Here is a 17,929-nt window from a genome sequence, read left to right on the forward strand (position 1 = left end):
CAACCGGTAACCAGGAGCTTGCCTCCCCTTCGGTATCTTTCAACCGGTAACCGAGGACTATTTCACTCCTACCACTACCACATAAAAGCATAGCATAAACACATAAATCACATACTGCCTAGCATATCTTGGTGTTGGCCTACCCCTTCGGTCCTGTCGACCGGTAACTGGGGACTATTTCACCCCCTACTACTACCACATAATATCGTATCACATATATCATAATCTGTCTAGCATAACTGGGTACTAATCTACCCCTTTGGTCCTATCGACCGGTAACCGGGGACTATTTCACCCCCTACTATCACTATCACATAAAATCATATCATACTAGCACATAAACATAACAGGTAGTAGAAAACATAGACAATTATCACAAAGACAATCATCTAACAACTCCTACTGGTGGGCAGACATTGTGGCCGTAGACCCACCCCTACTGGAAGGTAACTCACCTCACACTGCTGAAGTCCCGTAGACACAATCCCAACTGTTGGATGACAGATTCTTGATCTGTCAATATCAAACATCACCCAATTAATAATTGGGTTCCAATACGTAACCATAAGTCCATGCTTGGCGGTAAAAGACTACTCTACACCTAACTTGGCTTGATTTAAGCCCAAGGCCCAATCCAAAGGCCCGAAAGTCAACTGTGAGTCAAAGCCCAACATATGGCCCAATTTTCCAAATTGGGCCCAAGCCTTTACATGGTCTTATTCTAAGGTCCAACATCATATAATCATTAAGGCCCAAACTGTGGCCCATCTATGGCCCAATTTTCCAAATTGGGCCCAAATCCACTACATGGGCCTTACCCTAGGCCCATTAAATTATTTTAGCCCCTTAGCTTGTTCTTGGATGGCCCATTATTATCCCAATCATCAAAGCCCAATAGAAAGCCCAACTCAAGGTCCAAGTGAAACTAGGGTTTCATATAAAATGACGATTAGGGTTAAGCTTCCTACTTAACCCATTAAGGACTTAATCCATTAAGTCCAATATTGCTTAGATTAATCTTTGCCAATGATTATTATTTAATATCTCAAGTTATTAAATAATTCCCGTGTGTCCCGGTTAATTCCCCAAATTAGGGTTTTATTGGCATTAGGGTTTTCCAAACCCTAATTATTTCCAACCCAAATACTAGCCCATTTATCAATTTGTTGGGCTTTTAGGTCAATTAGGGCTTTATTGGGCCTATTAGGCCCACTAGAATATCATTAAGCCCATTAGAGTTTTATTGGGTCAATTAGGGTCCATTAGGGCTTACAAGGACCATTAGGGTTTTAGTCTCTTGTCCAAACATCCAAACCGAATCACAACATCAACGAGGCACACCGCCACCCGACACGGTGGCCGGTTGCGGCAGCCACCACCCTACGGTGGTGGTTTGAGTTTTCTTATTATTATTATTATTATTATTTTTATTTACAATTACAAGGCAAAAACCCCAAATCAACTCACACACACTAATACAACACACACACACACACACACAACCACCTAGTGGTGGCCGACGGTGGCAGGTGGTGGCAGCAGCCACCACCCTACGGTGGTGGTGGCTGTTCTTGAATTTCCGACCGAGACTCACTCCTAAAATGAGCAATAACTCGGAACTCAACATACTTGCGACACAGCAACTGAGATGCGTACAACAACCTCCTTTAGGGCGGCGGACGCTGACCGGAGCAATCGTAACGAGTCTTACGCGAGGCGGCGATCTTGATTGTTGCCTAACACTGGAGAGATAGAGAGAAGGACTTGGGGCGACGCTAATGGCAGCAACATCAACGATAGAAGAGAGCCCTAGCTCGGCCTTTATTGATGGCGACGCAACAACAAACGTCACCGGGAAAAGGAGGAGATCATGGTGTTAGACGACAACATCGTGGCTCCTCAGTGCTACATCGACGGACGTAGGCTGAGGCAACCAACCAAACGCGAACATCAACATACCCACGGACGGCTTCCCAATCCCCCGAGCCTCTTCGTCTTGCCGGCGGCGGAACAAGGTGGCTGCTCCGGTGGTTCTTTAGTGTTGGCGAGGAGATGGCGGCTGGGAGGAGAGGATGGAGAGGGTGACGGCTGGATAATGGCACTTAGGGTTAGGGTTACGGATGAGTCGATGGTTATATACCCGATTCACACAACTTCAACCCATAATGACGGAATTGGCCCCTCCTTCTCCAATTTCTTTCAAATCCTGTCCATATTTTACCCTTTTAGCCCTTGCCCTTCTAAATTCCTTTCAATTCAGGCCCAATGATCAAACTTCAGCCATGTTATCCTTTTTAGTCCTTCCTCCTCACATTCTTTTCAACTTAAGTCCCAAAACTTACTCTTTAGTCCCTGATTCCATAAAATCTTTTTAATTTAAATCCTGAATTTATACTTAACCCCCAAAACTAACTCCTTGCTGCAGTATTTCACATTTAGGGCTATTACTCTTTTATAAATCTTTATCTATTTATTTATCTATTAAACTGGGTGTTACAATTCTCCTCCACTTAGTTTAGATTTCGTCCTCGAAATCATTCCTTGCCATTCCTTTCACTTCAAACCACTCTAGTAACATGGTCACCATCCTGGGCACACCCTAGCCTTTCTAGGGTAGCTGTGACCAACCCTCGCGGGGTTCTAAAATCCGCAGATAAATGAATTCCTTGTAACAAGATCACATCTACTCCTTCTGAAATCTGTTGTCTCGAGATGGTCTAAATCCCTGACAGACCACTCACACTAAGTCATTATCATTGAATCCAATCCGTTTATCCCTCAATTGACTACTCAGGTTCTGATAACTCAGGGTTCCCACTAGAAAACAAGGTCACAGATCTAATTATCCCTGCAGATCACTTCTACTTGGTCAAGGATCAGATAATCCCGCTGTGAGTGACTTAGCATAACCCAAGCTGTCCTTGACTCTAACCATACATGAAATCCCAAAATGCCGTTACTGCTTGAGACACTGAAACGGTCCGAAGCACTGATCTGCCTGAAACACTGAACTGCCTGAAACATCACGCTGCTACTTGGCTACTTCCCAAAACCTATCGAAGCCTTCCTGGACTCAATTCATTCGTCAGTCCTCTAAAATACCGGGTTCCGGCCCGGTCGTTGCTAAAAGGGCTCCCACTTAGTCGCCTCACACGACTTCAAAACGAAATCCTCCTCTGGAACTAGTTGCCACTAGTTATTACGCCAATAAGGCTCTAATAAGTTTCTGATCTAACTGATCGAGTCCATACGTCAGATCCTGGCATCCTCCAAATCCCAGGCTAAAAATGACTGCTTTCTGACTAATGGTAGCCTGATATCACAAGCAATCTTATTCGGTCCATTGCTTCCCTGATTCCATAACTGTAGTGGTGCTCCTACAGTCTTATCACCGGCTCAACCAAACCTAAACCATCTGGGTAATTCCGAAATCCAATCCGTGGATTTCCATATCCTCACTGCTACACCCGAACTGGTGGGTACCACTATTCCTTCTGTGATCTAACAACACCCCCATGCTATCTACCAACCTAGTGAATGCTACAGCTACACCTGCAGACTCACAACACTCTAGCATTACCTGCCAACCTTGTGATTGCTACGACTACGCCTACAGACTTACAACACTCTAACACTATCTGGCTGCTAATGAATGCTACGGCTACACCCGCATACTTACAACACTCTACCACTACCTGGCTGCTAGTGAATGCTACAGCTACACCCACAGACTTACAACACTCTACCACTACCTGGCTGCTAGTGAATGGTACGACTACACCCACAGACTTACAACACTCTAACAATATCTGGCTGCTAGTGAATGCTACGGCTACACCCGCAGACTTACAACACTCTATCGCTACCTTGCTTCTAGTGAATGCTACGGCTACACCCGTAGACTTACAACACTCTAACACTATCTGGGTCGATCGCGCGTTTGACCCAACTCTCTACTGAATTCATGTCCTGACTGGAATCCCCAACCTGATTCCCTAAGGCCTGCTATCACACGACCCCGCTGCATCAGTACTGCACCCATGCCCGTGATCGAAGCGTCACAATAAACTACGAAATCATCTACACCCTCTGGCTAGGTGAGAATCGGTGCCTCGCACAACCGCTGTCTGAGAGTCTCGAAGGCTGCCTGCTACTCAGGCCCCCAACGAAAGGCCACCGACTTCTTGGTCAGTCGGGTCAAAGGAACTGCAAATCTTGAAGAAGTCCTGTATAAATCTTCGGTAATAACCTGCTAGACCCAGGAAACTCCGAATCTCAGATGGAGACCTCAGAATCTCCCAATGCATCACGACCTCTATCTTGGCCGGATCGACCACAATACCCTTCTGGTTGACAAGGTGCCCAAGAGATTGCACCTCGTGCAACCAGAACTCACATTTGGAGAACTTTATAAAAAGTCTCTCTACCACTTAGATTCGACTAAGTCTTCACGGCACGCGAGAGTTGAAGGATTCCCAATCCTTCTTACTTCCTATTAGTCCATTGCCGACAATCTGAGCTTACCAATGCTAACGATCAATTACCAGTCAAACCTTAAGATCGCCCATCCTCTGAAATCTTGAAGAGTACTCTTGAAATCTGGTACAGTCTGACACCTCAGTCCATCTCCCATGCTGTCACATGAAGGCCTTAATCTTCACTCTGGCTGACGAATCCTCATTCCCACTTCCAATCTTGCAGTACCACCGAACTCTAACCGAACACAGCCCATGCGAAAATACAATTCTCTTAAACATCCGATGACCAATTACTTATGCACCTAACACCTGCAACTGACACTACCCTCTTCATGTTAACAGTCTTGTCCTAGCAACGGTAGTGCCTTGAACTCCAAAGTTCATCTATAGACAATTGCCGACCATTCCTGAACCATGATAGAACCACTGACCACTAAATTCAGTGAAGAACTATCGCTCTAACCCAGACCGATTATCCTCTAAATAATACTCCTGCACAGATCCCGACAAAGATCCAGAATGATAACGGTACACGCGGAACCCACTCCGCAGGGTACGTCCCGCTGTGGGTTCATCAAGGACCTTTCGACATACAAGATGACATATATGATCCTTGATAACCCGAACACTAGCAGAAACCTGACCCGAGATCTAACTTATCCAAACTCACTCATAATTCCAAAGTGATGTGTATCCTCATCATCCCTCTAGTAGCAGTAGAAGATGACATACCCGCAACATCTGGAGGAATACCGATCACCTTCAGCTGACATGAACAACCCTGCCACACCTGTAGTAGCCTAAACTCTTGGAGTCACAAACTCCCTTGTGCACTTTCTTGTATGTGTTGCACTGACTCAGGCCCTGCTGGCCTTTCACCCGATGATCAGAAGTCATGGCTCTCTTCCCGGGACCCTCTACTATACGCACCTGGCACGAACCTCTCTCCTCAAAGTGCTCTAAATCGATATCGCATCTGCAACCTCTTGGAAATCATGTCCTTCAGGGCCTGACACCCTGTCACGCTCACTAACTCATTTGCCAATGGATGAGCTGCAACATATGGAACATCCTCTGTCCCCCAAACCGGGTCACAAACCCCTCCCCGAAGCTCCTTAGATTCTCCAAGACTCTCACCGATTCGAGTATGGATCCTGTGCTTTCAGTAGTACGGGCCCAATACTACCTTCCACACCTATCTATACTTTCCTCAGCAATCCTCCCGGATCCTCCAAGTCACTTCCTCAACTGGTACACCCAAGTCTCACTGAGCCTCACTACTAACCACTGAAATACATCCTAGGCTTCCCTAGGTTCCCGAACCCACCCAATCCTCAGCTGCTGAAAGATTCCTAGCAATGTCAACTAGCTACCTCATGAATATAGCCACATGCAACAGAGATCAGATAATCCTTCGAGTAAGGGACCCATCCCTAAACGGTTGGACTCAAACAAGAGCTGCACAATAGGTTCAAGTCTATCACTCTGAGATTATCCAGCCTGTGTCACATGTGACTTAGCATATTCACTTAATAGCTAGCTCACATTACTAAGAGCCCCACAAAGCACAAAGCAAGCAACATTCAGACAATGGAAAATCTAACCATCATATTCCAATCAAATCATTCTATCCTCTAATCAGGAATCTGTACATGCAATACAAAGGCTCATACAATCAAGCATAACCTAAACAGGCTATCCTATCACTAACTGATCAGTACTAGTATGCAAGTCTACAAGCACATACAATAGGCATATAAGGCATCCTCCCTAGATCCTTAGCCCTAATCTAGCATGCAGTTCTCATAATCATATCATATCATAACATATCACAACATGTATGGGTATCTTGGGAAAACTTACTTGAGCTCGGCTGATTGCACGCATCACACACTTTGTTCTTTTCAAGGTTCTATTCTCTTTTCATGTTCTTTTCAAACTTCTTTTTATAAAAGGGTTTTACTTTTGAAAATTTTCATACCAAGTCCTTAGTTTGAGTTCAGACACACCCGAGAGTGTACCCGAATCCCTCAAACCAAGGCTCTGATACCAACTTGTAACATCCCAAAATTCAAGACCAAAAATTTCGTTTTAATTAAGTTATTATATAAAACCATCAGTATAAAAACATTCATATTAATATCTCATGTCAAAACCAAAGTGTCAATAATCAAAACATATTATCATAAAATCATATCAGAGTGTAATCCCAAAGATCTCATGTGCGGAAAACATAGTGTGATGCGCTGCGATCAAGCCGACTCCTTTCCTTTGAAAATGAAGTCCCTGAAACCAAAACTGAAAACCGTAAGCACGAAGCTTAGTGAGTTCCCCTATCATACCACATACCATACAATCACATATTGCCAGTTATATCTGGGTGCCCGACCTACCCTGCTGAGCCTACCGGGGTGCTCAACCTACCCCACTGTCAGGCATACCGGGGTGCCCGACCTACCCCATGTCAGGCATATCTGGGTGCCCGACCTACCCCTTCGGTATCTTTTAACCGGTAACCGGGAGCTTGCCTACCCTTCGGTATCTTTCAACCGGTAACCGGGGACTATTTCACCCCTACCACTACCACATAAAAGCATAACATAAACACATAAATCACATACTGCCTAGCATATCTTGGTGTTGGCCTACCCCTTCGGTCCTGTCGACCGGTAACTGGGGACTATTTCACCCCCTACTACTACCACATAATATCGTATCACATATATCATAATCTGTCTAGCATAGCTGGGTACTAATCTACCCCTTTGGTCCTATCGACCGGTAACCGGGGACTATTTCACCCCCTACTATCACTATCACATAAAATCATATCATACTAGCACATAAACATAAGAGGTAGTAGAAAACATAGACAATTATCACAAAGACAATCATCTAACAACTCCTACTGGTGGGCCGACATTGTGGCCGTAGACCCACCCCTATTGGAAGGTAACTCACCTCACACTGCTGAAGTCCCGTAGACACAATCCCAACTGTTGGATGACAGATTCTTGATCTGTCAATATCAAACATCACCCAATTAATAATTGGGTTCCAATACGTAACCATAAGTCCATGCTTGGGGGTAAAAGACTACTCTACCCCTAACTTGCCTTGATTCAAGCCCAAGGCCCAATCCAAAGGCCCAAAAGTCAACTGTGAGTCAAAGCCCAACATATGGCCCAATTTTCCAAATTGGGCCCAAGCCTTTACATGGTCTTATTCTAAGGTCCAACATCATATAATCATTAAGGCCCAAACTGTGGCCCATCTATGGCCCAATTTTCCAAATTGGGCCCAAATCCCTTACATGGGCCTTACCCTAGGCCCATTAAATTATTTTAGCCCCTTAGCTTGTTCTTGGATGGCCCATTAATATCCCAATCATCAAAGCCCCAATAGAAAGCCCAACTCAAGGTCCAAGTGAAACTAGGGTTTCACATAAAATGACGATTAGGGTTAAGCTTCCTACTTAACCCATTAAGGACTTAATCCATTAAGTCCAATATTGCTTAGATTAATCTTTGCCAATGATTATTATTTAATATCTCAAGTTATTAAATAATTCCCGTGTGTCCCGGTTAATTCCCCAAATTAGGGTTTTATTGGCATTAGGGTTTTCCAAACCCTAATTATTTCCAACCCAAATACTAGCCCATTTATGAATTTGTTGGGCTTTTAGGTCAATTAGGGCTTTGTTGTGCCTATTAGGCCCACTAGAATATCATTAAGCCCATTAGGGTTTTATTGGGTCAATTAGGGTCCATTAAGGCTTACAAGGCCCATTAGGGTTTTAGTCTCTTGTCCAAACATCCAAACCGAATCACAACATCAACGAGGCACACAGCCACCCGACACGGAGGCCGGTGGCGGCAGCCACCACCCAACGGTGATGGTTTGAGTTTTCTTATTATTATTATTTTTTTTATTTACAATTACAAGGCAAAAACCCCAAATTAACTCACACACACTAATACAACACACACACACACACAGCCACCTAGTGGTGGCCGGCGGTGGCAGGTGGTGGCAGCAGCCACCACCCTACGGTGATGGTGGTGGCTGTTCTTTAATTTCCGACCGAGACTCACTCCTACAACGAGCAATAACTCGGAACTCAACATACTTGCGACACAGCAACTAAGATGCGTACAACAACCTCCTTTAGGGTGGCGGACGCTGACCGGAGCAATCGTAACGAGTCTTACGGGAGGCGGCGATCTTGACTGTTGCCTAACACTGGAGAGATAGAGAGAAGGACTTGGGGCGACGCTAATGGCAGCAACAGCAACGACATAAGAGAGCCCTAGCTCGGCCTTTATTGACGGCGACGCAACAACAAACGTCACCGGGAAAAGGAGGAGATCATGGCGTTAGACGGCAACATCGCGGGTCCTCAGTGCTACAACGACGGACGTAGGCTGAGGCAGCCAACCAAACGCGAACATCAACATACCCACGGACGGCTTCCCAATCCCCCGAGCCTCTTCGTCTTGCCGGCGGCGGAACAAGGTGGCTGCTCCGGTGGTTCTTTGGTGTTGGCGAGGAGATGGCGGCTGGGAGGAGAGGATGGAGAGGGTGACGGCTGGATAATGGCACTTAGGGTTAGGGTTACGGATGAGTCGATGGTTATATACCCGATTCACACAACTTCAACCCATAATGACGGAATTGGCCCCTCCTTCTCCAATTTCTTTCAAATCCAGTCCATATTTTACCCTTTTAGCCCTTGCCCTTCTAAATTCCTTTCAATTCAGGCCCAATGATCAAACTTCAGCCATGTTATCCTTTTTAGTCCTTCCTCCTCACATTCTTTTCAACTTAAGTCCCAAAACTTACTCTTTAGTCCCTGATTCCATAAAATCTTTTTAATTTAAATCCCGAATTTATACTTAACCCCCAAAACTAACTCCTTGCTGCATTATTTCACATTTAGGGCTATTACTCTTTTATAAATCTTTATCTATTTATTATCTATTAAACTGGGTGTTACAATTCTCCTCCACTTAGTTTAGATTTCGTCCTCGAAATCATTCCTTTCCATTCCTTTCACTTCAAACCACTCTAGTAACATGGTCACCATCCTGGGCACACCCTAGCCTTTCTAGGGTAACTGTGACCAACCCTCGCAGGGTTCTAAAATCCGCAGATAAATGAATTCCTTGTAACAAGATCACATCTACTCCTTCTGAAATCTGTTGTCTCGAGATGGTCTAAATCCCTGACAGACCACTCACACTAAGTCATTATCATTGAATCCAATCCGTTTATCCCTCAATTGACTACTCAACTTCTGATAACTCAGGGTTCCCACTAGAAAACAAGGTCACAGATCTAATTATCCCTGCAGATCAATTCTACTTGGCCAAGGCTCAGATAATCCCGCTGTGAGTGACTTAGCATAACCCAAGCTGTCCTTGACTCTAACCATACACCCGCAGACTTACAACACTCTACCACTACCTGGCTGCTAGTGAATGCTACGACTACACTCGCAGACTTACAACACTCTACCACTACCTGGCTGCTAGTGAATGGTACGACTACACCCGCAGACTTACAACACTCTAAAACTATCTGGCTGCTAGTGAATGCTATGGCTACACCAGCAGACTTACAACACTCTACCACTACCTGCCTGCTAGTGAATGCTACGACTACACCCGCAGACTTACAACACTCTACCACTACCTGGCTGCTAGTGAATGGTACGACTACACCCGCAGACTTACAACACTTTAACACTATCTGGCTGCTAGTGAATGCTACGGCTACACCCGCAGACTTACAACACTCTATCGCTACCTTGCTGCTAGTGAATGCTACAGCTACACCCGCATACTTACAACACTCTAACACTATTTGGGTCGATCGTGCATTTGACCTAACTCTCTACTGAATTCATGTCCTGACTGGAATCCCCAACCTGATTCCCTAAGGCCTGCTATCACACGACCCCGCTGCATCAGTACTGCACCCATGCCCGTGATCGAAGCGTCACAATAAACTACGAAATCATCTACACCCTCTGGCCGGGTGAGAATCGGTGCCTCGCACAACCGCTGTCTGAGAGTCTCGAAGGCTGCCTGCTGCTCAGGCCCCCAACGAAAGGCCACCGACTTCTTGGTCAGTCGGGTCAAAGGAACTGCAAATCTTGGAGAAGTCCTATATAAATCTTCGGTAATAACCCGCTAGACCCAGGAAATTTGTTTCCTCTGCCAATGGCTTTTCCAGTGGTTGTTGAAGTTGCAGTTTTTGTAGAGTTTTTATAATCTAATAAGTTTGATTCTTCATATTGTAAGAATATAAATCATGTAGAAGCGTGGTATATATTTACTTATTTTTATTACCTCCCATGTAGATTTGTTTGTCCAATAGTTATATAATGACTTAGGAGGGTAATAACGTTTCCCGTTTGTCCATATTAGGTCCCTAACTTATTTTTTGTGTGTATTACACCATTAAAGTTGTTATAACCGTTTAGAAATAATCCTTTTTACCGGTTTCTTCCTGTTAAAAGGACTATTTGTAAACAGTTAGAATAACCTTAATGGTGTAATACGCACAAAAAATACGTAGGGACCTAAAATGGACAAACAGGAAACGTTATTACCCTCCTAAGATTTTTAGTATTTATTTTTATATGTGTATTTCATATAAAGTTGTTGAAATTAAAAAGAATAAAAAGTAGAAAGGTTTGGATTGGATTGGATAGGATTTTGTAACCACATCATCATGAACACCATGAACACCGACTCAACAATCGGGCGTTCCATATGAACCGTCGGTCTAGAATCCACCCAATCCACCACATCACGGATAGATGAAAACACAGGAAGGTCCAAATGAAGCCAATGCGCAACCCGACTCCAAACCTGATCAGCAACCGAAAACTACAGCAACAAATGCTTCACACTTTCTTGAGAATTATGACACACAAGACACAATAAGGAATCTATCATCACCCCCATTTCCACCAGTTTAGCTCTTACCGGAATACGATCCAAAAGCACACACCATAAAAATGTTAATTTTAATAGGGCCAAAACGGTTCCACCTAGTAGACATACTACCCATAGGAAGCGTCATATCATTAAAAAGTAAAAATTTACAATAGGGGTTTATAGTTTCATACGGGGATAATGACTTAGGAGGGTAATAACGTTTCCAGTTTGTCCATATTAGGTCCCTAACGTATTTTTTTGTGTGTATTACATCATTAAGGTTGTTATAACCGTTTAGAAATAATCCCTTTTACCGGTTTCTTCCTGTTAAAATGACTATTTGTAAACGGTTATAATAACCTTAATGGTGTAATACGCACAAAAAATACGTTAGGGACCTAAAATGGACAAACAGGAAACGTTATTACCCTCCTAAGTCATTATCCATTCATATATATTATTGGGAGTTGGAACAAAATGGAGCAACATTAGATTGGATAAGCCTTTGTAAAAAACATAAAAGCCTTAGTAACATCAGAGGTGAAACTTTGTATTCTTGGATGAATAGAAAACATAGGATGGTGTATTGATGTTGGATAAAAACAAAAATTATTATATTTCAAATTTAATAATATTTATTTATTTACATGAAAAATAAATAATTAAAAAGGTCATTTGTTAATCGAATTTTCCAAGACCTAATACAAAATATAATTGAAAATTTAATTGTTTATCTAAAACAACAACATGCTTTTACTTTTATCCAAACCAACAATTTATTTATTAATTTAAATTAATATAAAAACGCACTTTTATATTTAATCCATACCAATATCATAGTTTTATATTTAAGCCAAATCAACAATTTACATATTTTTATAAAACAAAACAACATACTTATAGTTTCAACACAAAACAACAACAAACTTTTAATTTTAACTAAATGGTTCCACCATCTTCTGCACCACCGTACACATACATTCATCAAAAAACAAACCCACTGAAAAGAGGATCATCACCGCCACCTTCGCACCTGGCGTTGGCACGGGTAAACGACTAGTGTGTGTGTGTATATATATATATATATATATATATATATATATATATATATATATATATATATATATATAACAACCGTGTTCCAGGTATCTTTCATTTTTGACTTTAAAGTCTACAATTATTTGCAAAAATGGTCCTTACATGGGGTGTACCTTTTGTTACGCCAAGCGTAGTACATTAAGTGGATGGCGTGGAGGTTGTTGCGTACGATGAGCGTAGGAAAGAGTACGCACATCGTACTCACAAAGATTTCAAACCCTAGTTTTTAGGGTTTGGATACTATTTAAAGAGCTTTATGGCCTCAAACATTTCCTTATCTCCGGCCTCCATCCTCTTAGCCCTCATCTTGAAACCCTAATTCTTGTGTGCAAGTTTGAATCTCTTGAGTATTATTTTAGTGTTCTTGGTGGCGAAGGAAGATCCTTGAAGAGGTGGTGTTGCACTCAAGCTATTGGATCCAGATTCTTCTCATCCTTGTGCATCTTCAGGAGGTATAAAGTTCAAATATTGATGCTTGCCTTGCTAGATCTTGTTAGGGTGCAAGTTATGACCTTTTTGTCCTAAAACCCTTGGTATCTTGAGTATTGTCCTTTCCAGACCATTTGAGATGTCCTTTCAAGCATTTTAGATTTTTAATGTCATAAAAAGGCTAGCTTGGTCCTTAGTTTTCTTCCATACAAGATTTAAGGAGTTTTAGTTGGTAATATAAGTTAGGGTTTTGGTTTTTAGCTTCCTTTTGCCATGCAAAGGCATAAAGCTAACGAATTTATGACTCTAGACATTTATTAGGCTTAGATCTGAAGTTTGGACATTAAGTCTTAAAGTATTAAGACCTTAGTTTAGAGTTTGGAACTCAGGTGATTACGCTGGGCGTAATCCTGAGTACGTTGGCCATAGAGGGTTATTACCATGTAAACCTTCCAAGGATCGACTGTATGTTGGGCGTAATGTGGAGTACGCTGGGTGTACTCCCAGAAAACCATTGGGCTATTTTTTGGCATTGGGCTATTAGGGGTTTTGGGCCTTGATTAGTTGGGTTATGAATGGGAAGGGCAAAATGATCTTTTACCCTTAATAAGATAAAGGAGGATTTGGACCATTGATTACGGATTAAAACCCTGTTTTTTAATTAGGGTTGTCTTTGGGTTTTTATTAGCGAGAGGAGCCGTATTAGAAGCAGATCGAGTGTGAGATTCTGTTACCTTCAGCTAGAGGTGAGTCTTCTTACCATACTAGTGGGTCGAAGGCACCAAGGCCGACCCACTGATTCGTATGTGTAGAATGTATGCAATTATGTGACTATTACTGATATGATTGTATGATATATGCATGGAGCCAATCTGGGTTCACAGTCATTATGGAATCGGGGTTGATACAGACCCGACATAACTATTTGCTATTCCATGGGGTTGATACGGATTCGAGGGTTGTTACGCACCTGACACAACCATGTGTTGTTATATTTATGTGTATGGTGTATGTGGTATTTTGGGGAAGCTCACTAAGCTTTGTGCTTACATATATGTTTTTGGTTTCGGGTACTTCCGGTATGAAAGGGAAGGCCCGGTGTGATGGCACAACATTCTCCCCTCATGATTTCCGCATTTATGATTTCTTTTATTTTGATATTTTGTATTTTAGATGATTTTGAGACATGTGATGTTTGGTATTGATGAACTTAAAAATGAAATTTTTACTTATGAATTTTGGGACGTTACAAGTTGGTATCAAAGCCTTGGTTTGAGGGATTCGGGCACACTTTCGGGTGTGTCAGAACTCAAACTGATGAAATGATAATCTTTTCAAAAGAAAATTTAAATTCTAAAAAGATTTTCACCAAGTAAAAGGGCTGTGTGATGTGTGCAATCAGCCCGACTCCAGTAAGTAGTTCCCAAAATACCCGAACTTATGTGTTATGACAAGTATACCTAATATCTGAATTGCATGCTAGAATAGGGATAATGATACATTCAAGAATCGTATGATAGAATTGCCTGATTTGTGTGTTGCCTTATAGCCTAAGGGATTTGGATGCCATGTATTACTTAAAAATGATATCGGCTCAATTAATTGCTAAGTGTATGCTTTTAAAGTTGCATATGATTAAGATCATATAGCCCTAGAATGATCGATTTAGCCTCATTTACCGTTCCTTGTTTGGTTGTGGACTTAGGATAGAGTCATCATTTGATAGTCTATGTGATCCTATTTTTTGTATAACTTGCATGCATAAGGAAACCGACAGTGTTGATTGAGATTCTTTGTATTGTAGAGACGGTCAAATTGAGAATTCCTAGGAGAGCCTAGGTAATGTCATAATAGATTTTGTATGTTGTATAGCATAGGATTGGTATATAGATTTAGTGTGGTGACTTAGAGGATTCAGGAAGGCTCTTGAGGAGGGTACATATAGGTGTAAAAGGTAGTATTAGGCCCGTACTACTGAAAGCACAAGATCTGTACCCGAGACAAGGACGGACTTCGAAATTCGAAGGAGACTTGTATAGTGGGAGTTCCCTTGAGTTTTATGCTGATCGTTTATTTGTTTATATTTCAATTTAAGTATGGTGGTGATCAATCGAGGAGGAGGTTCTGGTTCTGGTTCTGACTCGGGCACATAACTGATTGATGAGAGGCTACGCAAGTTCATTGTGGCCAAGGTCACTCGTGGTATCATGGATCCTACTCCTATAATGTTTGGTACCATCAAATAGGGGATTATAGAGCTTATGGTTGAGCAGCTCAGGGCCTTTCGAGCCAATTTTGTTGCGGGTCAGTTAGGAGTGCAAACTCCCTCATTTCGAGAGTTCAAGGCTTGTGGAGCTCCATAGTTTTTTGGGGCTAAGGACCCCATCACTAGCGGATGCTGGATCGCTGACATGGAGAATACTCAGTGGACGATTTTTTACCATGAGGGGGAAAAGGTAGGGTTTCATCCTGCCTGCTGAGAGACCGGACACGTGACTGGTGGGATGAGTTCGGCCGAGCTTTGGGATTTGCAACATTGGCGGCCATGACTTGGGGAGAGTTTGTTAGGAGATTCCCGGAGGAGTTTGAACCGGAGATTGAGGTGCAACAGTTGGTGAGGGAGTTTCAGGACCTTCGCCAGACTACTGAGACAGTAGCAGAGATCACCACCAAGTTCTGTGAGAGGGATCTATTGGTTCCCCAGTACGCTGCAGATGAGGAGATGAAGAAGACAAGATATCATGACATGTTGAGAGATGACATCAGGGAGTTTGTGAGCTTTTCAGGGTGCAAGACCCTGAATGGTATGATTGAGAGGGCCCGCGAGCATGAGATTGAGCTGGAGCTTCGGACGAAGCGCATGCCGGAGCAGGTACAGACAACCGTGGAAAGGCTAAGAGGCCTAAGACTTCTGATTCGCATTCTAGGGGCCAACAGGGTCGGGGTCGCTGCGGCAAGTGCGACAAGCCGCACAATGGGTCATGTCGATCAACGGGTTTGGGTTGTTACAGATGTGGTCAGACTGGTCATATGAGTAGGGATTGCCCATGGAGTGCATTGATCTATTTTCACTGCAACTAGACAAGCCACAAAAGGCTGATTGTCCGATGTTGTCAGGAGGGGAAGTGGCGGCGCCTGCACCAGCCACCTTGAGGATTACTAATGGCTGCCAGGGCAAGGCAGAGACACCTGTGGTGGAGAACAGGGCATTTCAACTGACTATCAATGAGGCTCGAGCAGCACCAGATGTGGTTAGCCTGACCTTCTTAGTTAATGGTTTGACTGCTCATGTTCTGTTTAATTCGGGTGCTACCCGATCTTTTGTGTGTTCTGCGCTGCAAGAAGTTTAGTGATGCTCCCCGGACTCTGGATTATCCATTAAATGTTGAGATTGCTGATGATCGTTCTGTAAGTGCTTCGAGGGTACATCGCGGGTGTGTCCTGAACTTATTCAACGAGAGATATTTTATTGACTTGGTACTGATTCCTCTGCGAGGTTCGAAGATTATCATCAGGAAGATTGGTTGGGTCCCAATGGGGCCATGATTGACTGTGAGAGCCAGCTGATGAGAGTTCGAACCCGAAGTGGGGGAGAACTGGTTATTCCTGGTGAGAGAGTTTCACATAGGCCTACTATCTGTTCAGCTGCGAGGGCTAGGAGATATCTTCAGTAGGGTTATGCTGGGTTTTTGGCTCACATGTAGGATACTTAGATTAGGGGCGCTTCAATATTGAGTGATGTTCCTATTGTTTAGGATTACCCTGATGTGTTTCCTGAGAATTTTCCTGTAGTTCCATCCGAGAGGCTGGTCAAGTTCCAGATTGATTTAGTCCCTGGTGCGGCTCCGATAGCCAAGGAACCGTATCGTTTGGTGCTACCAAAGATGCAGGAGTTGTCTACACAACTTCAGGAGTTTCTAGACAAAGGGGTTTATCCTGAAACGTCGTGATTTTTTACCATATTTTTTTTCTTTTTAAAACAGTTATTTAACAGAATACGTTACCAGAAGACTTAGTTTTTTTAATTTAAAACATTTTCAAAACCACAACGTTACTTTAAAAATCCAAACATAATTCCAATCCGTTTAAAACGTAACCAAAAGTACTTTTAAGTAAATAATCAAAAACGTGTCCAAGAGTGGTATCGTTAATATAAATCTACTACCCATAAGAACCCCTCTCACCAAGGCCAATCTTCTAAACTGCCTGCACCAATCATAAGGCACAAAAGAGAAAAGATACAAGTGTCAGTCCCTGCTGAGTGAGTTCATAAAGTTGCATATAAAACATACAAACCCCAAATGGGTCAATCATTCATTTTACGATGAAGCATAAAAATGATAGACAAATACCACTTAGAAAATGGCCGCATATCATAATTATTCGATCACATATTCAACCGCATACATGCATATATGTTTAACCACAATTCTACCACATATCATATATGATCAACCAAATACCACATAAGCAACCGCATAGCATATAAATAATCACATTTCATATATAAGCAACCTTTAATTGTTCAACCTTTTATTAATAACCAACCTTTGTTATATATTCAACCTTTCAATATGCAACCAACCTTTTGTTACATGTTCAATCTTTTAATATGCAACCAACCTTTTGTTACAGGTTCAACCTTTTATTATATCTATTCAACCGATTGATAGAAAAGTGTCCCTTAGTGCTACCTAACCCAAGAGAAACACCATGTTCACTACTTGTGTGCACGGCCAACCGAATGCTCTAAGTGCCTCATGACTTCCACCCGAAACACCAACCCTGTGACTCCACTTTCGCTACTCCGACTTTGCAAAGTACAAGTACCTCGCGGTGTTGTTCAGGATCGGTACAAACGGTGCCAATTCCACCGATACACCTCCCGATTCCCACATGATGTTTGCGCTGGCCGCGAACGAGGGACCAACATCACTCTAGCCCACGAACACCGAAGTGCCCGCAAACCATGTGTCA

This window comes from Lactuca virosa, chromosome 1, assembly GCF_052849685.1.
Source record: "Lactuca virosa cultivar CGN04683 chromosome 1, Lactuca_virosa_CGN04683_v6, whole genome shotgun sequence".
Classification (NCBI taxonomy): domain Eukaryota; kingdom Viridiplantae; phylum Streptophyta; class Magnoliopsida; order Asterales; family Asteraceae; genus Lactuca; species Lactuca virosa.